We start from the raw sequence: 27,171 nt of genomic DNA on the forward strand, positions 1-27,171 counted from the left end.
ATTACCATGAAGCTGGACTTCATGGTAATTTGCTAAAACTTAGAAAAATGCACTTATTTGCATTTGTCTAAGTTTCATGTTGCGCCCACACATGCCTTTAGAGCATGTGTGTATGCAACATGTGTGCAGAGTTCAAATACATGGGTGCAATAGGGTGTCATTTTGACACCCTTGCACCCTCGAAATTGCGGGAGCAATTTGCGAGTACCTACTGGTATTCGCAAATTGCTCCCGCAATCTCCAATGCATTCCTATGGGCCTGGAGGCCCATAGGAATGAATGGGAAGCCATTCATTAATTGCGACTCGCAATTTGTGAGTCGCAATTAATGAATGTTAAGGAATCGCTATTTTAATAGCGATTCCTACATGCATAGGCTTTTGCGAGTCCTTAATTGCGATTCCTTAATATTCGCAATTAAGGACTCGCAAAAGCTTTTAATGATGCATGTGCCTGTAAATCCTTTTGTTAGATCTAGACTTGGGCTTCCATTGAGAGACCCTCAGTATTGGTGCAATATTTATTTAACTGGATAATTTATGGTACCTTGGGGTTCGTTGTTTTTGGAGTGCAATACATCTTGCCAGTTACGAGTTTCCCAATCAAAATAGGGCATAACTTTCAGATGTTGGTACTTTTCGCGTCAAAATCCACATTTCACACTATTTACCCAGCCAGGGGTAAATTTACGCAAGTTTGACGTAGGAAAAATCCTACCATTGGATTTTATTGCGCCTAGTAATTATAAAATGCAATAATATATGACAAACACCGTTGCAAACAGGAGTCATTGAGGCCTTTGTGTCTGATTTGTGTCATCGGGACAGCACCGAATCTCTGTCAAGGTTACATGCAATCATTTCCCAAGGTCCTAAAGACACAGAGATTCGCTGGGGATGTCAGACGGATTGGTGTTGAAACCAGAAACGAGTTGAAGTTATCTCTCTTTGGTTGCAAAGTAGCATCTGCCCAAAATTCTGATGTCCGTGAAGCCGAGCCCACTCAGGCCAGTCATATTGTTTTTAAAATGATGAGGAATCCCTGTTCCTAACCTGCATCACGCTTGTTGATTCCTCACAAAGCTCAAGAAAGGGAGTGTCCATTCTCCTAAATGTTATTAGTTCACCATATTTATTGGAGATTGTGTTTGCAAGTTTGTGGCATAAGGTGGATGTGTTTTGTTGGCTTATTTACAAGGACTTTAACTTCACTAGGGCTACACTTCAATGCAAAAGGTAGTTTCTTTGCTGACCACGTGACACACCTTTGCTGTGCTCTTCCCCTTCTTGCTACCCTTTGACTTTGTCCCTCCATATTAAGTCATTCTCTTTCTCTTCCCCACCCCCTCTTAACCTTACATCCCGGGGCACCCTGCTCAGACCTCCAGGTTAAGGAGATAAAGGTTATGGGCATCTTCTTGTAGTGTCTTACCTGTCGGCCTTGACTTGAAACCCTGCTATTCCCTTTACTTTCACATCTTCTCCTCCCTAAGCTCATTCTCTCCCTGATTTTATATAGCCTCATAATCAAAACACTTCCTGCATAGGTCACACTCATAATCAGCAACTTCTCAACCAGTCATTACAAATTAACATAAAGCTCATGTGTCTATCTCTCATGACTTTTGCCTCCACTATAGGCTTTAGGCAGTGACCCATGCCGGGATATGGACACCACTCTGGTCATTTTTTTTCGGGGGGAGTTTTATATAGCGCAAACTTGACCCGAAAGTACCAGAGCGCTTTAGATGAGCACCATTTGCATCACACAAGGACACATTCATTTTTGTAAGGCACGAGGATATTAGGTGATTTGCTCAGAATCACAGGAGGTTGAGCGTCCGTGCAGAAACTCGAACCCAGTTCCCCAGAGCTGAGGTTGACCTCCGTAGCCTGTTAGACCACTTCCTCTCCCCAAGCCATCAAGCATGCCACCAAAATGTTTTGTACATAGCCAACTCTGCAATTCAAGACTCTTCTAACCAATCACTGTCTGTAGTGTAGTATTCTACCTGCACTCCAAAAGATTACCAGATTCCAGGGTCTCAGCCTGCACTGCTAGGCCCATCCTTATGAATAAAGAAAAGCAAGATGGCTTGCAGATATGATCACATGAAGCCTGCAAAGAAAGAACCTTTCCAAAGAAAATGTAAAAAAAATCCAAAATTGAAGGCAAACAAACCTTGAAGGAAGCCTAGCTCGAGACAGAGCAGCATCTCAAGAGGAGTTTGCCTCAGGGGAAGCAGGGAAACAGAACTTCGTGATGAGAGACCAAGCAGGTATAATGGGGAAAGGGGAGGGGCTAACACTGTTATTTGAAATTTTAAGGGATAGCACAGTTGCTCATTTCCCAGTCAAGTCAGATTCACACTGTGAGGACTGTGACAAAGAAGATAGAAGACGTGCTAAAGCCTCTGCGAAAGAGCAGTAAAAAAAGATGAGCTATGCACACTGTTATGCTGTGAGCCTAGGACCAACATGGTACTATATAAATGACAAAAGCACAGAGAAAGGTCAAGGCACCAACATCTTTGACCAGTCAATATTGGATAGTGACTGTAAAAAAGAGTTCAGGCGTGGTGGAACGAGCCAGAGACGTGACCCTCCTACGTCTCCAATGATGGAGAAAAAAATCCCAACGGCAAAAATAAACACAAAGGGCTCTGCACTCAACTATATAAGTAGATTAACAGTCAATGGATATTAATGTCCATAGTCCATCATAATTAAAGGCGAAATGATATCTCCCAAATAATTCATGTAGAAAGTCGTTTTTTCTGGAAAAATATTTTCTTTTTTATTCTTTTATTCAATGGTTGTTTCCTAAAATCACAGCACACAATTAACAGCCAACGCGTTTCTTCCCGCCTGGAACTTCTTCAGGGCTTAGCATGTCAAAGACATGTTCCACAAGTTCTCCATGTCAAGCTTTAGTGTGGTGAGAAAATGGTATGAAGAGTAAATGGGACAGGTATCTCTCAAGTGTGTGGTCATGGCGTCCGGTTCCAAAAAGAAAGAGCACGGCGGGAGATTCTGCCCTCTCGTCACCAATGTTATGTTGTGGGCCCTAGGCCAGAGGCGCAACTAGAGCCAAATTTCGGGTGGGGCTAAGAAAAATTTTCGGGGGGGGCTGAATCTTTTAAGCCATAGGCAGAGTGGAGCTGCAGGGGCTCTTAGAAGGGGTGAAACAACAGCGAGGCCTCATTAACATGCAAATGGTCTTTTCAAGACCTGTGAAGTGCTCGGGTGCGGCTGTGTGTGCGCCGGGAAGCTGTCTCATCCCGGGCTGCCACACACGACGGGGGGGGGGGGCTGAAGCCCTGTGAGTCCAATGGGTGTTGCACGCCTGCCCTGGGCCCACATGCTGCTAGATAAATGAAACAAGCACTCCCGGTGTAGTCACTAAACTGGCGCAGGGAACGTGCGCCTGTCCCCTTTTATTTGCAGGGTCACCTGACAGGTGACGCCCGTGATGGGTGGGTGTTCAGAGTGGGTACAACGGGAAGCTGAAAATGGAAGTAGGACACTACATACACAAAACAAGAAACACAAGGAAAGCGAGGGTTCCTAAGTTCACATAAATCACTTCTTCAGGCTAGCATTGTGATTTCAAATGTAGAAAGGTTTCAAAGCAGCAAGCAGAGTAGTTAATGGATATTTCATCGGGTTGCCAATGGGCTGAAGGCGATCTCGAGACGGAGACAAGGGGGGCAGGACTGGATGCTCTAACAGCAGTGGTGCTTATCCCACACAAGGCTGCGGCTACAGCTGGTGTCACATCTTTACAAATTACCAGAAACGAAACAGAAAGTTACACCGGGCAGCTGGGTACCACTCAAAACACTACGGCAGAACCAATTACTGAGGGGGTTATTATGCTGGCTGCAGCGAATTTCCAACAGAGGGTGGATGCTTTCCTGAAGAGCATGCCATAAGCCAGCAATCAAGGGCGGGGGTGCAGTAAAAAACACATCCATCAGTGCTCACTTAAGCAAACCACCCAGCCGGAGAAGTTAATAACAGCGGAAAGGAAATCTGCTGCAAAAATGGATTTTATTATCAAGAGCCATTCCTAAGCACTCCGAATAAACGGCGACAGCACCAAAACGAGATGCTCGAAATTCCACAGTAAGTAATGCTTCTCTGTTAAGAGTCGAAAGCATTAAATATTGTCTTTGCTCAGTGCATCCCTCGATGTAAAATTAGTAGCCGCATTATGGGGCATATCAACAACAACCGGTGATAATTATCGCTAAGCGCACTTAGCGCTAGGATAATTATCGCCGGCTAGCGTGGATTTTTATCGCTGAGATAGCGTGCTATTAGCAACGCTTATCTCAATAGCGATAAAAATCCTCACGCTAAGTGGCTAACGTGAGATTATCGCTGGAAACCCAGCGATAATCTCACGTTAGATTGTTGATAGGGACAGACAAACTTAGCCATGATATCCTCCTTCCATAGGATATCATGGCTAAGTCAGAAAAATACCAGACGTAAAAAAGCAGTGTTAACCGAGGTTAGCGCTGCTTTTTTTGTCTCTAACAGGGTAAGCGATATTCTTGATAATAGGAGAAATGTCGCTTAGCGACATTTCTCCTATTATTTTACTCTGGAACGCCTCCTTTACATCTCATTAGAGATGCAAGGGGAAGTGTAGAGTAAAATGGTGCTAACATGCCAATTTGCATGTTAGCACCCTGTTGTTGATAGGGTGCTAGTTTTATCTCTGCTTTTTTGGCTTTTAAAGCCAAAAAAGCAGAGATAAAGCCCTTGTTGATATGCCCCAAAGTAAGCAAAATGAGGAACCGCGTTAAATCACATTTTCCCCGGCAATCTGATATAGTTAAGCTTCCAAATTCATTTGCTTTAATTAATCCCTATCAATTGTTGAACACTTGGCCACTGATTGTCTTTGGCGAGAGGATTTTATTGGAGTTTCCGATCGGACATTGCTGCTGTATGAATTGCAGAATGTGTGTTTTAATTTATTTGCGAGGTGCCTCCTTCCGGCCTACTTGGGCGTCAGAGTGCCAGCATGCAAAGAGTTAGGACGAAAATCCTTTCAGTGATTGGTTGGTTTTTACTACAGAGAGGAGATTGTCAGAGGAGCCCGTCATCTGAATACACAAATGTAAACTACAAAACGAAACTGAACTGTAAGTTGTCAGACGGCAGGTCACTGGCAGGGCTGTTACCAGAGGCAAACTAGAGAACGAGCAAAGTCTCAGCTGACAGGGATTGAGTACGCCTTCAAATCTGGAAATTGCATCGGTGGTCATATTTGTGTACCTAAACTCATAGAATATGAGGATAACAGCAAAGTAAAATTACTGCAGGAGGGTAATCAACATTGCATCAATTTCTGAATTGTTTTTCCTACTTGCTCTGGCCTAGCATAGAGTGGTAAAAAGTGCATTTTGTGAGAAAAAAAAAACACATGTGCACAAAATGCAGTGTGTACGCAATTTATTTTTTAGTCTGATACTTTAAAGGGCAAAATGCGCATTCTGATGACACAGCAGATTTCAGCACATCCCTAAACCAAGTATGGGTGACTGGCGTACCTTCCGCCTCTCCCGGTGCAACCCCAAAACAATTAGAGGGATGACACTGGGATAAACTGCATTGCAGTTGCAGGACAGAAATACCTCCTGTGTGAATTGCAGTGGTAGAACTCCACTGCTCATGAAATACATGATCAGTGCTGTACAAATTGACACAGTAATCCCAAAGTTATGGATGTAGATAGATTTGTATGTCAGCATTGGCATTTAAGGGGCCTTTAAAGGAAAAAGTTGATGCTGATATGAAAAACGATACATTCATTTATGTGAACGAAATCATTTCTTTATTAACAAATGTGCCCTCAGTGAACTCCACATCAACCCCGACTTGCAAATACGTAGTCAGGCAAGCACTTAGACCTAGGCCCAAGGTTATTGATTGAGAGGTCATAGGTGGGGTTCACGCATGAACAGGAAACCTTACACCCATCACCAGAGGGGGTATGCATGCTCCTAAAACACAATAAAGTCAGATGCCACATGAGCTAGGAACATGTAGCCAATCAGGACACAGCACATGCAGTGATCACACGCTCCCCACGCCAGACTTCTGGATACATTACCGACTGGCCACACTGTGCCCACGCAAGGTTGAGGCCACCTTTAATATCCATTAGACAACTAATTTATGATTCCAAAGGCAGCAACTTACTTTCCTCACCATAAAAGGATCACCGGAAATGTTTATTACCTATGATGAACTGTATGTAAGAAAGTCGCAGATCGACTGTAAATTGAGACAGTCCTCAGACCCAGTGCCTGTACCTGTACTCCCGGCCACTGTCTTTAATTAAACAACCTGTTCCTGTTTTGCCGAATGCCCCTTGTTTCCTGTTTTTGTTAAGATATTTCATGTTCAAGTGACATTTTGGCAAGCCACCATCGGAGCTGATTGGTACATCGAAACAGACTGCAGCCAAAGGAAGGACACACAGCCCGGACATATTCACATTTGTGTATCAAGGAAGGTTAGCAGACACCGCAATTGATTGGAAGTTCTGCTGAATCCAGGGCAGGGAACTGTCCTGAAGCAGCCGTCACAGAGGGTGACAGACTACATCAGAATCGAATTAAATGCATTTGGCATATGGTCTTCTAGGGAGAAGTGTGAAAAGATAACCTAAGCGCCATTCTGCTGACAAAATCTGACATATTACCAATATACATGTCCTAGCTGAGAAACGTTGAGGCAGCATCGGAGGCGATCCCGCGTAAGCCATTTTGTTTTTCCCCCACCATATGCCTGCATTGAATTCTTCACACCAGCTCACCCCACATTAGGATATTACAATCTGCCAATAGTAGGAGCCGACGGACCCCCCCAATCTCCCCACCGAAAGACAGACACTTAGGCCCAAGCTGAAGGAACCAAGAGGCCAGCGAGCTCAGATGCTTCCCGCACAACCTAGGTCCCTTGGAATGGTCCCCAAAAGCTCGACCCTCTGTCTACCAAGTCCAACACATAGAACGTCAACCTCAAACTGAAAACACGCTTCCACTAATTCAGGTGGACATAAACAAGTGACAGGGAGGTTTGTGGCGGTTCTAGATAGCGATTCAATGAGAGAGGGTGAGGAAGGGAATTTCACTCCCCCGGGAACTGATGATGAGGGTACATAAATTAGCGGCATGCAATGTCTTTCTGCCCTTTTCCCAGGATGATGGGCAGCTTACTAAAAGACCCCCGGCGCCTTTCCCTTCCATTTGGAGACGCGTTCCTCATGCCAAGGAATACAATCCCATCTCCCCCAAACAAAGCCTTTTGCCCTTTCTACAGAAAAGTCTTTAAGCATAGGATTATCAAAGTTCCATCCATGCCTGGCTGTAAAATGACAAAAGACTTATACTACCCCAGACACGTTATTACAGCTTTGGATTAGTAAAATATCATCCAAACCAACCTGGAATGAATAAAAGCAACCCCTGACACGTGTTTTGCTAATCTTATGCTTAAAGACTTTGCTGTTGAAATAGCAATAGATTTGTGGCCTGATTACAAGTTTGGTGGTGTGGGAGTTGGCCGCAACACCACTGCCCCGCTCCCACACCGCCAAAGAGAGCCACCACCAGCTCACTAGTATTATCGTGGTCTGGCGATCGGTGTGGCAGGCCTGTGGCGGTGCAGTTTAAAGGCTCATATGTGAGCCCTAAACTGCACCGCAACGGGACCAATAGTGTACGCTGCTGCATGGCATGGACTGTGCAGTCCATGCCGTGCAGGAGTGAGGTGCATGCACATAAGGGGGCACAACATATGCTCCACTGTATGCACCCCATGCACAGGGCCAAGAGGGGGCCCTGGTGAGGAAAGTTGTGATATGCTTGGTGGTGCTGCAGGGCACCACCAAGCATATTGCGACCCTCAGACAGCTGCACCACCACCAGGGATCTCCGATCCCTGGTGGTTGTGGCGGTGCCTAGCAGTCTGACCGCCTAAGTTGTAATCCAGCAGTCGGACCGCCGGTGCAGCGCTGGCCGGACTGCCACCGCGGTGCCACCGTGAGTTTGGTGGGCCTCTGAATGCCAAACTCACAACTAGACCCTTTTCCCCTTTCTATCTTGGCGTGGATGGCAATATGCTCATTCAATGTTTAAAAACTTTGATAGAAAAGCAGGCATTTGAGGTGAGCAAATTCAGAGTGTTGCTGGTGCTGTAGGGTGCGCTATGCAAAACTTGAGAATTACCCAAAGTTCTCTGTAGATTTATATATATATATAATTCACTGAAAAAAACATAGGTTTCAGGCCTGATATAGTTAGGAATTAGCATTTAAAAAACCTTAGAAATTCACTGAAAAAACAATAGGTTTTAGGGATGTTATAGTTAGCTGGACATTTCAATCGAACAAAACCATTGAAATTCCTCCGATATAGTTAGTTGTACTAACTACATCTCGCGCGCCCACAATCCACTGCTGATGATGTCACATATTACATCATTGAATCAGGCCTGAAACCTATGGTTTTTTCAGTGAATTTCAAAGGTTTTTTAAATGCTAATTCCTAACTATATCAGGCCTGAAACCTATGGTTTTTTCAGTGAATTTCAAAGGTTTTTTAAATGCTAATTCCTAACTATATCAGGCCTGAAACCTATGGTTTTTTCAGTGAATTTCAAAGGTTTTGTAAATGACAATTTTTAATGTATTAATTGTTATACTGATTTTTTTTATACTGATATACTACATTTTTTAAACTATTTATTTTTAGACATTTTCTTTTTTTAATTACATTATAATTACATTATACATTACAATACAAAATATACTTTCTCAGAATTAATTACTTTAGTTTAAATACTTTGCAAATAGGCAATAGACTTTTAAGTACAGTAGTTACAGTTGTTGCAATGGGCAACACAATTTCAAACACAATGCAACATTGAGCTCAATGTGAATTTCTAGTCAAATGCAATTAGTTACTTTATGGATTACTCTTCTAACCACAGGACTGGATCCCAGATTCAGTCCTTGGACATCTGCTGTAAACAGTTGAGTAAAAGCGTTTTGGTTACTGTAGTGATTTTTAAGGAATATTATTGTATTTTAAAAGTTAACACAGAATTTTTTTTCACATAGAATAACCAATGTTATCCTATGGCAGAAAATTCACTTAGCAGGTAAGTAGTGTTATCGTTACTTTTTCTTACTCAGTGGTCGATCCTGGAACCAGCACTGGTGAATCTCCCGTAAACAGTTGAAAGAATGTGTTTAAGTCATACAGGCGATTTTTTAGGAATATTTTTAGTTTGTGAAAATAGACACTTAGAAACTTTTCTGGTGAAAACCACACAATGGATTCCTATGGAAGGAAATACAAGCTACTGGTAAGTACCCTTAGAATTACTTTCCAGGGTCAGTGCTGGGCTAAAAGATGCAGCCCTGGGTTCTCTCCTGATAACAGGTGAGTAAATCGAAATTCGTAGTTCGACTGATTTTAGAGGAATATTTGTACGCTTCAAACTTGGACACTTAGAAACTTTTCTGGTGAAAACCACACAATGGATTCCTATGGAAGGAAATACAAGTTACTGGTAAGTACCCGTAGAATTACTTTCCAGGGTCAGTGCTGGGCTAAAAGATGAAGCACTGGGTTCTCTCCTGATAACAGGTGAGTAAATCGGAATTCGTAGTTCGTCTGATTTTAGAGGAATATTTGTACGTTTCAAAATTGGACACAGAAACTTTTCTGGTGAAAACCCCACAATGGATTCCTATGGAAGGAAATACAAGCTACTGGTAAGTACCCTTAGAATTACTTTCCAGGGTCAGTGCTGGGCTAAAAGATGCAGCCCTGGGTTCTCTCCTGAGAACAGATGAGTAAATCGGAATTCGTAGTTCGACTGATTTTAGAGGAATATTTGTAGGCCTGGGCAAAATTTCCGTTCCGTTCGCGGAATTTGCGATAATTTGGCATTTCCGCGTTCCGCGGAGAGCGCGGAAATGTCAAAATTTCCGCATTCCGCAGCTTTGCGATAATTTGGTTCTTGCTCGCGCTGTAAAATAATACATTCTCGCGATCGCCTTACCTGAATCCCCGCATTCGCCGACAAGTTTTCCCGATCCGGTCGCGTTCTCCATGAGATGTTGTATTGTTTTAGCCATTTGCGCTGTCTCGCGACAGTTCGCGCCCGCAGTGACGTCATGCATCGCGCGATCACGTCCTTCTTCTCGCGATCATGCACCGCGAGAAGAGTGAAAACAAGATGGCCGCGCCCGCAAGCAACCGCATGGGTAAGTTGGCGAGCCGCGAACATGCAGAAAATACCGCGAACGGGCGGGAAAAAAACTTCCGCATCTTCGCGATATTTCCGCGTGTTTGCGGAGATTTTAAACATTTTCGCGATAATTTGCGAAAGTCGCTTTTGCAAATTCCGCCCACCCCTAAATATTTGTACGCTTCAAAATTGGACACTTAGAAACTTTTCTGGTGAAAACCACACAATGGATTCCTATGGAAGGAAATACAAGTTACTGGTAAGTACCCTTAGAATTACTTTCCAGAGTCAGTGCTGGGCTAAAAGATGCAGCCCTGGGTTCTCTCCTGATAACAGGTGAGTAAATCGGAATTCGTAGTTCGTCTGATTTTAGAGGAATATTTGTACGTTTCAAAATTGGACACAGAAACTTTTCTGGTGAAAACCACACAATGGATTCCTATGGAAGGAAATACAAGCTACTGGTAAGTACCCTTAGAATTACTTTCCAGGGTCAGTGCTGGGCTAAAAGAAGCAGCCCTGGGTTCTCTCCTGATAACAGATGAGTAAATCGGAATTCGTAGTTCGACTGATTTTAGAGGAATATTTGTAGGCCTGGGCAAAATTTCCGTTCCGTTCGCGGAATTTGCGATAATTTGGCATTTCCGCGTCCCGCGGAGAGCGCGGAAATGTCAAAATTTCCGCATTCCGCAGCTTTGCGATAATTTGGTTCTTGCTCGCGCTGTAAAATAATGCATACTCGCACCCGCGCGATCGCCTTACCTGAATCCCGGCGTTTGCCGACAAGTTTTCCCGATCCGGTCGCGTTCTCCATGAGATGTTGTATTGTTTTAGCCATTTGCGCTGTCTCGCGACAGTTCGCGCCCGCAGTGACATCATGCGTCGCGCGATCACGTCTTTCTTCTCGCGATCATGCACCGCGAGAAGAGTGAAAACAAGATGGCCGCGCCCGCAAGCAACCGCATGGGTAAGTTGGCGAGCCGCGAACACGCAGAAAATACCGCGAACGGGCGGGAAAAAAACTTCCGCATCTTCGCGATATTTCCGCGTGTTTGCGGAGATTTTAAACATTTTCGCGATAATTTGCGAAAGTCGCTTTTGCAAATTCCGCCCACCCCTAAATATTTGTATGCTTCAAAATTGGACACTTAGAAACTTTTCTGGTGAAAACCACACAATGGATTCCTATGGAAGGAAATACAAGTTACTGGTAAGTACCCTTAGAATTACTTTCCAGAGTCAGTGCTGGGCTAAAAGATGAAGCACTGGGTTCTCTCCTGATAACAGGTGAGTAAATCGGAATTCGTAGTTCGTCTGATTTTAGAGGAATAATTGTACGTTTCAAAATTGGACACTTAGAAACTTTTCTGGTGAAAACCGCACAATGGATTCCTATGGAAGGAAATACAAGTTACTGGTAAGTACGCTTAGAATTACTTTTCAGGGTCAGTGCTGGGCTAAAAGATGCAGCCCTGGGTTCTCTCCTGATAACAGGTGAGTAAATCGGAATTCGTAGTTCGTCTAATTTTATAGGAATATTTGTACGTTTCAAAATTGGACACAGAAACTTTTCTGGTGAAAACCACACAATGGAGTCCTATGGGAGGAAATACAAGCTACTGTTAAGTACCCTTAGAATTACTTTGCAGGGTAAATGCTGGGCTAAAAGATGAAACACTGGGTTTTCTCCTGATAACAGGTGAGTAAATCGGAATTCGATTTTAGAGGAATAATTGTACGTTTCAAAATTGGACACAGACACTTTTCTGGTGAAAACCGGACAATGGATTCCTATGGAAGAAAATACAAGTTACTGGTAAGTACGCTCAGAATTACTTTTCAGGGTCAGTGCTGGGCTAAAACATGAAGCACTGGGTTCTCTACTGATAACAGGTGAGTAAATCGGAATTCGTAGTTCATCTGATTTTAGAAGAATATTTGTACGTTTCAAAATTGGACACTTAGAAACTTTTCTTGTGAAAACCACACAATGGATTCCTATGAAAGGAAATACAAGTTACTGGTAAGTATGCTTAGAATTACTGTTCAGGGTCAGTGCTGGGCTAAAAGATGCAGCCCTGGGTTCTCTCCTGATAAGAGGTGAGTAAATCGGAATTCGTAGTTCGGCTGATTTTAGAGGAATATTTGTACAATAGTTAAGGAAGGGGCGGAGCCTGAGGTGACGTGTGCAAACATGCCCTGTGGCACGTTTTAAGTTGGGGAATTAATTCCTCTCCAATCCTACGGTCCCCTGGGGGCCAACTAGCCCACCAGGTACCTCCAGTATCCGCCAGGGAGCTGCGTTGCAGAGAGGTGTTCAGAGGCCACACCCCTTTTTACACCTCTCTCCAACGCAACTCCGTGGCGCTTACTGGAGGTACCTGGTGGGATAGTTGGCCCCCAGGGGACCTCTGGATTGAAGATGAATTAATTCCCCAACTTAAAACGCGCCACAGGGCGTGTTTGCACACATATCACCTCAGGCCCCACCCCCTATCTTCACCACTGTGCAAACGCGCCCCGTGGGGTAATTTAAGTTGGGGGATTAAGTCCCCTTGAATCCTGAGGTCCCCTGGCAGCCAACTAGCCCACCAGGTACCTCCAGTATGCGCCAGGGAGCTGCGTTGGCTCCCGCCCTGCCATTGCAAAAAGCAGTGTCCCGGGGGTGGGCACCCCTGGACACTGCAGGAGCCGGCCCTGGGGGGTGGTGGTCCCCAGGGCCTGTACAAGGCTCCAGTGGGGAGGCCACACGGCCCCCCTCCCACATTTTAAAGTTGCCCCTGGGGGTGGCGGTCCCCAGGGCTGGGGGGGCCTGAGAGCCCCCACACCAAATTGTTGAAGCCCCGGGGGGTGGCGGTCCCCGGGGCTGTGGGGGGCCGTGAGCCCCCCTTCGGATATTATGTTAGAGCCCCGGGGGTGGGGGTCCCCGGGGCAGTGTGGGGGGATTGGGATCCCCTCCACACTTTTTCAATATGCCCTGGGATTTGGCCCCCCGGGGGAAAATTAGCATATTCAGCGCAGGAGCCCACGCTGAATTTATTTTTTATTTTCAGCCGAAATTCGTGCTGGGTGCGCGAATCTTGACGATTTCTTTAAAAAAAATGCTTTTTTGGCCCTGCGGGTCCTTGTGGGACCCCCTGAGCAGGCCTAGGGGGTCAGGGTGTTTCTACCCTGCCCCCTTTTTGCGTTTTTCGCGTTTGTTTTTTAGGTTTCTTGTGCCTCGGTTCTGCCGAGGCACAAGATGGCTGCCAACACTTACTGATTTGGAGTGTTGACAGCCAATTAGAATACAGCTCGTGCACGGCAGGGTGCACGCTGGGTGCGCATAGGGTGTGCGGATCCTCCAAGGCCATAGATATATATGTACTTTTAAATGTCATTTTCTCAGGAACTACTGAATGGATTTACACCATTTAAACAAAAGGCACAAACTAAGGACTACCTCTTTGCCAAATTTGATGTAATTCCGTTCAGCAGTTCGGGCTGTAGCTGCGGCTAAAGGTCCTATGGGAAATTGCATGGGGAAAACGCGTTTTGGGACCCCCTTTTTTCTCGGCCCCCGCTTGACAAATCACTGTGAAACTTTCAGGATAGGAGCAGACCAGAGCTGGCCAAAAGTTTGGAAAATGTCACGAAGATTCATCAATCGGCGCCAAAGTTATTCCAAATAGAATGTTGCGGATTTCCTATGGAAAATAGGTCCTAACTATATCTACCTACTGGCGACCGCCAGTAGGTAATATATATATATATATATATATGTATATATATATATCCACTGAAAAAACCATAGGTTTCAGGCACGTTATAGTTAGGAATTAGCATTTAAAAAACCTTAGAAATTCACTGAAAAAACCATAGTTTTCAGGGGCGTTATAGTTAGCTGGACTTTTCACTCGTACAAAACCATTGAAATTCCCCCATTATAGTTAGCTCAGCTAACTATAACTTGCGCGCCCACAATGCACTGCTGATAACGTCACATATTACATCACTCATGACATGGTCAGTGACATCACTCATAACATCACTGATGACATCTCAAATGACATCACTGATGACATCACTGATGACATCATCCAGTGAATGTGTGTTTTTCTGAAAATTACATATGTTTTATATATGTATATCTCAAGGTCGATGGAAGAATAAATGGGTATATAAGTGTCTAAATGGATGATTTGTTTTTGAAAAATTGATTGTATAACTGACTGATTAAGTGTATCTTAGTGAATACATGGCTTCGTGAGTAATGTTTAAATATGTAAATATCTGTATCAGTCTCTCACTTTGTGTATAAGTGGCTGTATGGGTTGGTGAGTAGCTACATGAGTGTCTAGATAGGTTATTAGTAGGCCTGTGCTAAAATTTCATTCCGTTCGCGGAAATTGCGATAATTTGACATTTTCGCGTTCCGCGGAAAGCGCGAAAATGTCATAATTTCCGCATTTCGCAGCTTAGCGATAATTTGGTTCTTGCTCGCGCTGTAAAATAATACATTCTCGCGCGCGCGCGATCGCCTTACCTGAATCCCTGCGTTCGCCGACAAGTTTTCTTGATCCGGTCGCGTTCTCCATGAGATGTTGTATTGTTTTTAGCCATTTGCGCTGTCTCGCGACAGTTTGCGCCCGCAGTGACGTCATGCGTCGCGCGATCACGTCTTTCTTCTCGCGATCATGCACCACGAGACAACTGAAAACAAGATGGCCGCGCCCGCGAGCAACCGCATGGGTAAGTTGGCGAGCCGCAACCATTCAGAAAATCTCGCGAACAATGTGGGAAAAAAACTTCCGCATCTTCGCGATATTTCCGCGTGTTTGCGATAATTTTTAACATTTTCGCGATAATTTGCGAAAGTGGATTTCGCAAATTCCGCCAACCCCTAGTTATTAGTTGGTTTTTGTGAGTATCAGTATGAGTGTCTGAGTGTCTGTATGGTTCGATGGGGGTATTACGTAGTGCATAGGTGCATGAATGAGTGACTCACTGTTTGTATGTGTTTGAAGACAGCATGTGTGCATTACTGTATGGGTGGATGAGTGTGTGCATGGGTGTGTTAGTGAGTGAATGACTGTCTCAATAGTGTCTTTATGAGTAACTACATATGTTTTAAACTACTATATGTGACTATTGGTGTATATAAGTGAGTATATGTGAGAGTGAGAGATTGAAAGAGTTCCTGTATGAATAAGTATATGTTTCTATAAGTGATTGTTTAAAAGACTAAGTATGTGTAAGTTTCTGTAGAAGTAAGTGTGGTGGTGTGTGTATAACTGTCTATGCAAGTAAATGGATGTTTGATTCTTTATTAGCATGAGTGACTATGTGTGTGAGTAACTCTATGGATGAGTGGTGTTGTGTAACAGGATTATAGGTGTATGAGTACATACGATGAGTGAGTACATGTATGAGTGACTGTATAGGACTGTTGGTGAATGAGTGGATGTGTATGTGGATCTTAGAATTACTGAATAGGTTGTTGTAACTGGTATTGGTATGTCCATTGTTTTGAAAATTTTACGTCCCTGAAACCTATGGTTTTTTCAGTGAATTTCAGAGGTTTTTTAAATGCTAATTTCTAACTATGCCTACAGAGATAGGATATGTGAAGAAAGAAGAAAAAATGCACAGAAAGAAAAAAAAGAAATGCAGAATGAAGCAACAGAAGTCCTCAAAGACGAAGAAAAGTGCAGGAAGAAGGATAACGTGCAGAAAGAACAAACAGAAGTGCAGAAAGAAGCCTTCTTGCAAAATCATCCTGTACCCTCAACGTTTTCAGACGGATACTGGTGGTAACTGAGTTTGACTAACCAGTCCTAGAGCCAGTGCTATGTTAAACGACACTCAGAATACAGTGAAAACACCTACATACACTAGGGAACACTATGCGTTGGGGTCCCCCTGTGATTAGCATGACCTCCTCTGTAAGCCCCTAGTATATAATAGGGCAGGGGATTAAAACTACCTCTTAAAAGGCGCCACAGGGCGGGTTTGCACACGTCACCTTAGGCCCCGTCCCCTCCATTCCCCACTGTGTAAACATGCCCTGTGGCCGTTTTAGGTTGGGAAATTAAGTCCCCTTGAATCCTGAGGGTCCCTAGGGTCCAACTAGACCACTAGGTACCTCCAGTAAGCGCCACAGAGCTGCATTGCAGAGAGATGTAAAAAGGGGCACGGCCTAGACCACCTCTCTGCAACGTAGTGCAGTGGCGCTTACTGGAAGCACCTGGTGGGCTAGTTGGCCCCCAGGGTCCCTCAGGATTGAAAGGGAATTATTTCCCCAACTTAAAATGCGCCACAGGGCGTGTTTGCACACGTCGCCTCAGGCCCCATCCCCTCCCTTCACCACTGTGTAAATGCGCCCTGTGGCCGTTTTAAGTTGAGAGATTAAGTCCCCTTGAATCCTAAGGGTCCCTAGGGTCAAACTAGCCCACTAGGTACCTCCAGTAAGCGCCACAAAGCTGCGTTGCATAGAGCTGTAAAAAGGGGCGTGGCCCCAGAACACCTGTCTGCAACGCAGCTCCCTGGCGCATACTGGAGATACCTGTTGGGCTAGTTGGCCCTCAGGGACCTTCAGTATTGAAGGGGAATTAATTCCCCAACTTACTACTGGCCAGGGGGCGCGATAGCAGAGTGCTGCAAGGAGGGGGCGTAGCCATTTAAGAAGGAGGGCTGTGTGCCCCCCCTTCTTTTTCTAATTTATTGGCCCAGGGGACCCCATCCCCAAGGGCCTGCACCCTAATTTTTTTGTTGAAAAAAATAAATTTGGCCCTCCCAAGGCCTTAATCGGCCCCGGGGACCCTAACCCCCGGGTCATGGCCCTTTTTTATTTTTTTATTTTTTAGGAGGGGGGCTGCGTTGCCAACCTCCTCAGGCCACTTATGACCCCGGGGACCCCATCCCCCGGGGCCGGCCTTTTTTAAAAATTATTTTAAAAAAATATATATTTATAGAAACACCTAGGACATGCTGGACAAACCGTATGTACCTATCACCATGACGATTTGCATGATATTCATTAAAAGGCGGCTATGCATACAATGAATCCACGTGGAATGTATTTACATCGCTAGTGAAGCTCTGATGTGTCTGACGCCCTACCGTGCCTAATCCCGGGGCCCCCGCCGGTGGTTACTCTCCAAGTAGACACCCTTGTTGTTTATTTATACAAACATGGGTAGCTATTGACGGGCACATTTAATACACACGCACACCAAGCCATTCAAAGGGGATTCGACAAAAATTCGACCAAACTATGCAAGGTTAATAAAACACACATCCACCGCCGGATGTGTAATACTTTTTATTTTACTCTCTGGAAAGGAGACGAACCTCACTTGAGAGTCACAGCGTGCCCCTGCCTGAGCCCAATGCTGTGTTACACCCACCAGTGCCCGCCGAGTGCCACACACCTCTGTGTTGTATTCCACCAGCTAGTGCGTATGCTATGACACTCTCTAGCCCATGTGCACTGTAACACCACCCCGTGAATATGTCATGCCCCACTTGACTTCGCACGGGTTATATTGCGCCATCTAACGTGCCTTCCTCGATGCCTATGTTATAATGCACAGCGCAATGCCATACATATTACAATCTGGGATCCATACCTTTGTCACCGTGCATATACAACGTTACACTCCCCAGCACATATTTTATATAACAACTTTAGAGACTAGTTAGGGGACACAACACTGCCCTGTGCATATTACACTCCATGGCGCATATCGCATAGCACGCGCTAGTGCCTGTGCTATCTCGCGCTCTCCAATCAATCTGTCATTGCGCACAATGTATTGCATATTATATTTCACGCCCCGGTTTATCTTATATCACACTTTTTGGTGTATAGTTTATACCATATACTATACCTAGTTTTAATTTTCAATCGTGATCTCAGGACTATGTTCTATATAACACTGCGTCCACCTACCCTTTTCACAAGCATTACATTTTGCGATGGGGGTGGGGGGTCAGGGGGTGTTTCTGCCAAGTGAGCCCGGAGTCACAGTCACAAACGTCCTCTTCTTCCTGAATTAAAGTGAGATTATGCTGCATACTTGTTCATATTTTAAGTAGTTCGCACAGACACACATTTTAAAAACAATAAAGTTCCTAATACCCACCTTCTCTGAACAGTTAGCTTGCTGCCCCATCCACCTCCTCCCTATCCTCCGTTGTCTGAATCCATGGACTAGCCTCCTCCCTCCTCCCATGCATGCTCTGATGTGCTGCCACTGCCCTCCATTTAGCATGATGTACCAGTCCACTACTCCTGCCCTCCATTGCCCAATTATATGGCCCATCATTGACCTCCTGCTTAGCCTCTGTACTTAGCTTGCTGCCCCTATTCTCCTTCCCCCTGCCCTCGGATGACTTTGTGCATGCCCCTGCTCCATCCTTTTTGCCCATCATGTTCCATGGACCTGCCACTCCTATCTACTCTGAGTGTTCTGTTGAGCTGCCACTACCCTCCCACCTGCCTAGCATTGTCAGATGACTGTAACCTGTCCCTGCCACCTCCACCCTGCCTGTCCACATGCCATGCCCCTATCCCCTTCCTCCTGTCCTCCATGGTCCATTTTACTGCCACACCCTCATGCCCTCCCTGGTCTGTTGTGCTGCAACTGCTCCTCCCGCCTGCCCCGCACGGTCTGTTGTGACGCCCCTTCCCCTTACCTCTCTTGTCTGTGCCCATGTCCTGATCCTCCCTTCTATCCTCCATGGTCCTTTGAGCATGCCCCTGTACCTCCTTCTTGCCCATCATAGCCATTGTGCTGCTACTAACCCTCCCGCTTGTCATGCATGGTCTTCTGTGCTGCCATGGCCCCTCCCACCTTGGCTGTGTGGTCGGCTAGCTGCCCCTGACCCCCTCCCACCTTCCCTCCATAGTCTGTGTGTATGCCATCATAGTCTCACTGTTGCTCTCCATGGTGTGTCTTGTTTCTAGTGCCCATCCTGCCTGACCTCCATGGTCATCTTGCTGCTCCTGCCCTGCCCCCTTGCCCCCAGCCCTCTGTTTCCATGTGCAGACCCCTATTCCCTCCCTCCTGGCTAGTCTGTTCCAATGTAATGCCCCTGATTCGTCCCTCCTGCCCTTTATGGTCTGTTATGCTGCAGCTTTCTCTCCTGTCTGTCCATTATGGTCAGCTAGCTACCATTGCCTCTTTCCCCTCTGTTCTCTGTTGTCCATGTGCATGGTCCTGTCTCATCCCTATTGCTCTCTATGGATTGTTGTGCTGCACTCCCATCCCACATGCCCTGTGTGGTGTATTGTGCTGCTGCAAACCCTGATGCCTGCCCTGTAGGGTCAGTTTGGTGCACCTCTTCATGTCCCTCCTGTCCTCTGTTATCCGAGTTCATGTCCCTACCCCAATTCCTCCTGCCTACCATGATCCAATGTACCATACTTGCGAACATTCTGAACTTGGTAAGAGGGAGATTTTGAAAAAAACTGGGGTATTGATTTTCCCCTTTGAGTTACATTGAAAAAGAGGAGATTGTAGACAGGAGACAGATCAAATAAAGCCCATTTGAGCTTAAAAACATTGGACGTTTCCTGGCTGAAACGGGTCTGTTGGCATGTATGGTTGTACTACCACTGCCTCTTCCTTCTGCCCACAATGGTCTATTATATTGCCACAGCCTCTCTTGCCAGTCCTGTATTGTTGGTTTGTTGCCCCTGCCCCCCTTTCCACTGCCCTCCATAGTCTGTTGTGCTGCCACTGCCCTTCCTGCCTGCCCAGTGTGGTCAAATTGTTGCCTCTGCACTCTCCTACCTGCCTTCAATTTTCAGAGTCCGTGCCCCTGGCCTCTGCCTCTCAACAGTATCCCAATGAACAACTAGATTGCTAACATTCTATATTTATAACAAAAGTGTGGAACGCCTGACGTCATCTTGATGTAATCAAAACTGTAATACCTAGAGTATTTCCTATAGAAATTACATATATGAGAGGGTCTTATTTGCATCAAAATTATGGTTAGTGCTCTAAAAAACTAAAATGAGGACATATTTTCTGAGTTTTCAAATAGCGACAAAGAACTTTTAAATTATTTGTAATCTTTATGTTTTTTTATCCAGTTGACCACTTGATTAAATGTTGCACCTAGGGGAGAGTATGTGGTGTTACTTCCAGAGCTGCAGACTTTGCAACTGGGGAACCAGGTTGGAGTTTCTGCTTCAGCTCAACATTCTGTGATTCTGGTCAAATCACTTAATCTCCCCATGTCTACAACCAAAATGAATTTGATCTTGTGTGATGTAACCAATGCTCATGTAAAACACTCCAATACCTGACAAGTCTGCACTATATAAAACTGCAAATACACAAAAAATAAGTGTTTTGCACACTTCTGTCATTGGGCTACATGTGGGCTACATCTGGGTGATATTTGTGCTGCATTTGTGCTCTTTTGTCTCTGGTGGTAATCTTGGGAGATTTATTTGTTATGAAGTTTCCTAATTTCCTCATTTACTGCAGTCTCCTCAGTAGGAAATGCTTTCAGTTTTTTACTTTGATTCCATCAAGAAGGTATTCAGATATGTCACACATTTGCCATAAATTCTGAATGTTAGCACTCTAGTTGCTCATTAGATCACTGTAGTAAAGCTACTGCTCACCAGGGTAGTCTGCTGCTGGTATTCAAAGTGAATGTTTCAGTCTGCATGTCAGAATTTATTTATGAAATAGAAGAGGATTTGAGTTAAAATGTGCCCTAATTTTTCTTTCTGCAGCACTAACCATACCTTCTAAAATTTTACGCCCCTGAAACCTATGGTTTTTTTAGTGAATTTCAAAGGTTTTTTAAATGCTAATTTCTAACTATGCCTACAGAGATAGGATATGTGAAGAAAGAAGAAAAAATGCACAGAAAGAAAAAAAAGAAATGCAGAATGAAGCAACAGAAGTCCTCAAAGACGAAGAAAAGTGCAGGAAGAAGGATAACGTGCAGAAAGAACAAACAGAAGAGCAGAAAGAATCCTTCTTGCAAAATCATCCTGTACCCTCAACGTTTTCAGACGGATACTGGTGGTAACTGAGTTTGACTAACCAGTCCTAGAGCCAGTGCTATGTTAAACGACACTCAGAATACAGTGAAAACACCTACATACACTAGGGAACACTATGCGTTGGGGTCCCCCTGTGATTAGCATGACCTCCTCTGTAAGCCCCTAGTATATAATAGGGCAGGGGATTAAAACTACCTCTTAAAAGGCACCACAGGGCGGGTTTGCACACGTCACGTTAGGCCCCGTCCCCTCCATTCCCCACTGTGTAAACATGCCCTGTGGCCGTTTTAGGTTGGGAGATTAAGCCCCCTTGAATCCTGAGGGTCCCTAGGGTCCAACTAGACCACTAGGTACCTCCAGTAAGCGCCACAGAGCTGCATTGCAGAGAGATGTAAAAAGGGGTACGGCCTAGACCACCTCTCTGCAACGTAGCGCAGTGGCGCTTACTGGAAGCACCTGGTGGGCTAGTTGGCCCCCAGGGTCCCTTAGGATTGAAAGGGAATTATTTCCCCAACTTAAAATGTGCCACAGGGCGTGTTTGCACACGTCACCCCAGGCCCCATCCCCTTCCTTCACCAATGTGTAAATGCGCCCTGTGGCCGTTCTAAGTTGAGAGATTAAGTCCCCTTGAATCCTAAGGGTCCCTAGGGTCAAACTAGCCCACTAGGTACCTCCAGTAAGCGCCACAAAGCTGCGTTGCATAGAGGTGTAAAAAGGGGCGTGGCCCCAGAACACCTGTCTGCAACGCAGCTCCCTGGCGCATACTGGAGATACCTGTTGGGCTAGTTGGCCCTCAGGGACCTTCAGTATTGAAGGGGAATTAATTCCCCAACTTACTACTGGCCAGGGGGCGCGATAGCAGAGTGCTGCAAGGAGGGGGCGTGGCCATTTAAGAAGGAGGGCTGTGTGGCCCCCCTTCTATTTCTAATTTATTGGCCCTGGGGACCCCATCCCCCAGGGCCTGCACCCTAATTTTTTTGTTGAAAAAAATAAATGTGGCCCTCCCAAGGCCTTAATCGTACCCGGGGACCCTAACCCCCGGGTCATGGCCCTTTTTTTTTTTATTCTTTAGGAGGGGGGCTGCGTTGCCCCCCTCCTCAGGTCACTTATGGCCCCGGGGACCCCATCCCCCGGGGCCGGCCTTTTTTTAAAATTATTTTTAAAAAATACATGTTTATAGAAACACCTAGGACATGCTGGACAAACCGTATGTACCTATCACCATGACGATTTGCATGATATTCATTAAAAGGCGGCTATGCATACAATGAATCCACGTGGAATGTATTTACACCGCTAGTGAAGCTCTGATGTGTCTGACGCCCTACCGTGCCTAATCCCGGGCCCCCGCCGGTGGTTACTCTCCAAGTAGACACCCTTGTTGTTTATTTATACAAACATGGGTAGCTATTGACGGGCACATTTAATACACACGCACACCAAGCCATTCAAAGGGGATTCGACAAAAATTCGACCAAACTATGCAAGGTTAATAAAACACACATCCACCGCCGGATGTGTAATACTTTTTATTTTATTCTCTGGAAACGAGACGAACCTCACTTGAGAGTCACAGCGTGCCCCTGCCTGAGCCCAATGCTGTGTTACACCCACCAGTGCCCGCCGAGTGCCACACACCTCTGTGTTGTATTCCACCAGCTAGTGCATATGCTATGACACTCTCTAGCCCATGTGCACTGTAACACCACCCCGTGAATATGTCATGCCCCACTTGCCTTCGCACGGGTTATATTGCCCCATCTAACGTGCCTTCCTCGATGCCTATGTTATAATGCACAGCACAATGCCACACATATTACAATCTGGGATCCATACCTTTGTCACCGTGCATATACAACGTTACACTCCCCAGCACATATTTTATATTACAACTTTAGAGACTAGTTAGGTTACACACTACTGCCCTGTGCATATTACACTCCATGGCGCATATCGCATAGCACGCGCTAGTGCCTGTGCTATCTCGCGCTCTCCAATCAATCTGTCATTGCCCACAACGTATTGCATATTATATTTCACGCCCCGGTTTATCTTATATCACACTTTTTGGTGCATAGTTTATACCACAAACTATATCTAGTTTTCATTTTCAATCGTGATCTCAGGACTATGTTCTATATAACACTGCGTCCACCTACCCTTTTCACAGGCATTACATTTTGCGATGGGGGGTGGAGGGTCAGGGGGTGTTTCTGCCAAGTGAGCCCGGAGTCACAGTCACAAACGTCCTCTTCTTCCTGAATTAAAGTGAGATTATGCTGCATACTTGTTCATATTTTAAGTAGTTCGCACAGACACACATTTTAAAAACAATAAAGTTCCTAATACCCACCTTCTCTGAAGAGTTAGCTTGCTGCCCCATCCACCTCCTCCCTATCCTCCGTTGTCTGAATCCATGGACTAGCCTCCTCCCTCCTCCCATGCATGCTCTGATGTGCTGCCACTGCCCTCCATTTAGCATGATGTACCAGTCCACTACTCCTGCCCTCCATTGCCCAATTCTATGGCCCATCATTGACCTCCTGCTTAGCCTCTGTACTTAGCTTGCTGCCCCTATTCTCCTTCCCCCTGCCCTCGGATGTCTTTTTGCATGCCCCTGCTCCATTCTTTTTGCCCACCATGTTCAAGGACCTGCCACTCCTATCTACTCTGAGTGTTCTGTTGAGCTGCCACTCCCCTCCCACCTGCCTAGCATTGTCAGATGACTGTAACCTGTCCCTGCCACCTCCACCCTGCCTGTCCACATGCCATGCCCCTATCCCCTTCCCCCTGACCTCCATGGTCCATTTTACTGCCACACCCTCATGCCCTCCCTGGTCTGTTGTGCTGCAACTGCTCCTCCCGCCTGCTCCGCACGGTCTGTTGTGAGGCCCCTTCCCCTTAACTCTCTTGTCTGTGCCCAGGTCCTGATCCTCCCTTCTATCCTCCATGGTCCTTTGTGCATGCCCCTGTACCTCCTTCTTGCCCATCATAACCATTGTGCTGCTACTAACCCTCCCGCTTGCCATGCATGGCCTTCTGTGCTGCCATGGCCCCTCCCACCTTCCCTGTGTGGTCGGCTAGCTGCCCCTGACCCCCTCCCACCTTCCCTCCATAGTCTGTGGGCCCGATTCACAGAACAAACTTAAGACTAAATCCTAAACTTAGTACCATTCTGGTATTCACAGAATGCACCTAGTACTTCTGTTATTCACAGAATGAACTTACTACTTTTGCTATTCACAGAATGAACTTAGTACTTTTGCTATTCACAGAATGGATTTACGACTACTAAACTTCCTAAAATTACTACTAAAATTCCGGCCCGGAGGCGGAGCTTCCGGCCCGGAGGCGGAGCTTCCGGCCCGGAGATGGAGATTTCGGCCATAGCTAAATCGGCCGGAATCCCCACCTCCGGGCCGGAAGCTCCGCCTCCGGCCCGGAAGCCCCGCCTCCGGGCCGGAAGCTCCACCTCCGGCCCGGAAGCCCCGCCTCCGGGCCGGATTTTCCGGCCCGAGTGCGGACGTAAGTTTAGTAGTCGTAAATCCATTCTGTGAATAGCAAAAGTACTGAGTTCATTCTGTGAATAGCAAAAGTAGTAAGTTCATTCTGTGAATACCAGAAGTACTAGGTGCATTCTGTGAATACCAGAATGGTACTAAGTTTAGGATTTACTCTTAAGTTTGTTCTGTGAATCGGGCCCTGTATGTCAATCCACTGTACCACATTCTACTACAGTGAACTGTACACCACTCCACAAATCAACTAGACAGTATGCCATTCAACTGTAGTCTACACTTTCCAGTTCGTACGACACCCCACTACACTCTGCTGTACAATACAGTACTCCAATTTATGACACTTTACTCAACTGTATACTACGCCATTCCATTCTACGGCACTCCACGACCACTATAGTCTATGACAGCCCACTTCCCTTTATGACACTTTACTCCACTCTACACTGCCCCATCCGGTGTACTCCACTCCACTATACTCCACTCTACTAGACTTTATCCCACTCTAGGCCACTGTAGTATAATCCACTCTACGCCACTCCACTGTCCGACACTCTACTCCACAGTATGCAACTCCACTCTACAAAACTGTACAACACTCTATGCCACTCTACTTCACTCTATGCCCATCCACTGTACGCCACTGTACTACATTGTATGACACTCATCAACATGCCATTTAACTTCTCTCTATGATACGCCACTCCACTATAAGACACAACTAGCTACTCTCCAACACTCTCCTCCACTGTACTCTACGACACTCCACTTGATGATACTCCACTATTTGACACTCTACTTCACCCTACTCCAATCTAAATCACTCTATACTCACTATATGACAGTCTATTAAACCCTACTCGACTGTTTAACATGCCATTCCACTGTACAAATCGCTGCTTCAGTCTAAGAAACTTGACTCCACTATATGATATACAATGCCACTATACTATTTAACACTTTACTACACTGTACGATATGCTACTACACTTGATTCCAATCTACAATACTCCAGTCTATGACAATAGCCTTTATCACACTCTCCTCCAGTGTACTGTATGAAACTCCATATAATAACTCTCCACTTGCAACACTGGACTCTATGATTTGAAACACATTTTTCTTAAAAATTAAAAAAAAGCAGTGACATTTAATGAAAAAAAACAAAGGTTAAAGCTTAGTTATAGTTAGACAAGCATATTTTACCCTATGCAAACCAAGCTTAAACTACACAAACTTTACAAATTCTAAAGTTATAGGGGCAGATTTATAATAACTAGCGCATCCCTGCATATCAGCAGGGATGCGCCAGTTATTATGCGCCACAGCTACGCCACCATGGATGCGCCGCATTTATAATGCGGCGCACCATGGGGCAAAAATGGCACAGATGCGAGACGCATCTGTGCCGTAAAAGTGACGCATTGCTGGAGTTGAGTCGCAAGCGCGACGCAGCTCCAGCAATGCTCTGGGGGGCCCTATCTTTACAATGCTGCGTCAATCCTTACACCTGCTTCAAGCAGGCGCAGGGTTTTGACGCAGCATGGGCCTAAAAGTGACTGAGTGAAATCTTGTAGATTTCACTCAGCCACTTTTAGGAGGCGTTCCTGCGCCTGAACGCCCCCACCTGCCCTGGAACGCCCACATGTGGCGCAGGGCTTTACAACGTGAGGCATCTCCCAGATGCTTCACGTTGTAAATACCCCGCACCATGGCGCAGGATTTGCGCCGCTGCTGCGTCACAAAAGTGACGCAACGGCGGCGCAAAAGTGGCGCAAGTGCAACATAAATCTGCCCCATAGTTCTAACTTTCCTTTAAAAGTTAATACAATACCTTCAACTTATTATAAGTAGAGGACCTCATAACACACTCTTAACGGCTTGCTAACCAGACAACACTAACTATAGCTCACCAGTCTACCATGCACTGTGTTATGATAAATGATGTCTTTTTTAAAGATATCTATTAATAGTTTTTCTTTGTACTTCCTAATTAGGCCGCGTTTTAGCTTAATTTTAATCACTGTTTGGCTCATATTGTAAACAAACTAATTGAGGTTGAATAATTGTTGTGTGTATGTGTTTATGTATGTGGTATTTTTACAGTACGAACATTGCTCAAAAGCGGCAGAGCACGGTACAGAGCCCAAGGCAAGGATACAGTAGAAATGTAATTGGAGAGTTTAGGTGGTTTGAGAACTGTTATGACATAATAGTTCCTTTTCATTATATTGAGTTTTTAAAGAAGAAATAAGAAGTATCAAGAACTAATCTAAGGGATGAACCACAGAACACAGGAACAAATCACAGGTATGAAATATTAAAACAATATTAGTAATATATATATATGTATGTG

Source organism: Triturus cristatus, chromosome 2_2 (genome assembly GCF_964204655.1).
Source record: "Triturus cristatus chromosome 2_2, aTriCri1.1, whole genome shotgun sequence".
Classification (NCBI taxonomy): domain Eukaryota; kingdom Metazoa; phylum Chordata; class Amphibia; order Caudata; family Salamandridae; genus Triturus; species Triturus cristatus.